The sequence below is a fragment of the Petaurus breviceps genome, unplaced genomic scaffold, assembly GCF_028583685.1.
Source record: "Petaurus breviceps papuanus isolate PSGF00001 unplaced genomic scaffold, PetGlider_PUasm1.0 90730, whole genome shotgun sequence".
NCBI lineage: Eukaryota > Metazoa > Chordata > Mammalia > Diprotodontia > Petauridae > Petaurus > Petaurus breviceps.
This window is the reverse complement of record NW_027187324.1, coordinates 3,197,314-3,198,065: the sequence shown is the minus strand read 5'-3', so window position 1 is coordinate 3,198,065 and position 752 is coordinate 3,197,314. Positions and strand designations below refer to the sequence as shown.

The window sequence follows — 752 nt, the reverse complement described above, 5'->3', positions numbered from 1 at the left end:
GAGGGTATATGGGCATATGAATACATATGTGAATGTGTGTGTATATGTATACATGTATACATATATAGAGGGCACAGGATCAATTTAATAGGAAGGTATGATACTGAAAAGGTGAAATTAAGAGGTGAGAGGAATATAATGAGACAAGATGGGGAGAGACAGAATGGGGTAAACTATCTCATATAGAACAGGCAAGGGAAAATGGTTACAATGGAGGGGAAGAATAGGAAGGCAAAAAGGAATGGGTCAATCTTATTCTCATTGCATTTGGCTCTGGGAGGGAATGATATACACACTAAAAAGGATATCTCTCCATAGAGCATAGTAGGCGGGAAAGAGATGAAAGGGGGCAATGATGGAAGGGAGGGCAGGCTGGGGCGGAGGGAAGTTGGAAGCACCTACTTTTGAAAAGGGACAAGTGGTCACTTTGGCAGCACATATGCTAAAATTGGAATGATACAGAGATTAGCATGGCCCCTGCACAAGGATGACACGCAAATTCGTGAAGTGAAAAGGGACGGGATCAAAGTAGAGAATAGAACAAGTGGGAGGTGGTATAGGAGGGAGGGAATATAGTCAGTCTTTTACAATATATCTACTATGGTAATGTTTTGCATTAGCTACACATGTACAACTTATACTGAATTGCTTATCTTTCCAGTAAGGGTGGGTGAAAAGGGAGGAAGGAAATTAATATTCAATTCAAAGTTTTAAAATATTATGTTTAAAAAAAATATATATATATATATATA

The 752-nt window shown here is 38.6% G+C and overlaps 1 non-coding gene across 1 annotated transcript; it reads left to right on the top strand.

Moving 5' to 3' along the window:
- The first annotated feature begins 418 nt into the window (after window positions 1-418).
- LOC138145196 (U6 spliceosomal RNA) lies at window positions 419-522 on the top strand. The gene has a single exon (XR_011164140.1). It is a non-coding gene; the product is annotated as a U6 spliceosomal RNA (small nuclear RNA).
- The last annotated feature ends 230 nt before the right edge of the window (window positions 523-752 follow it).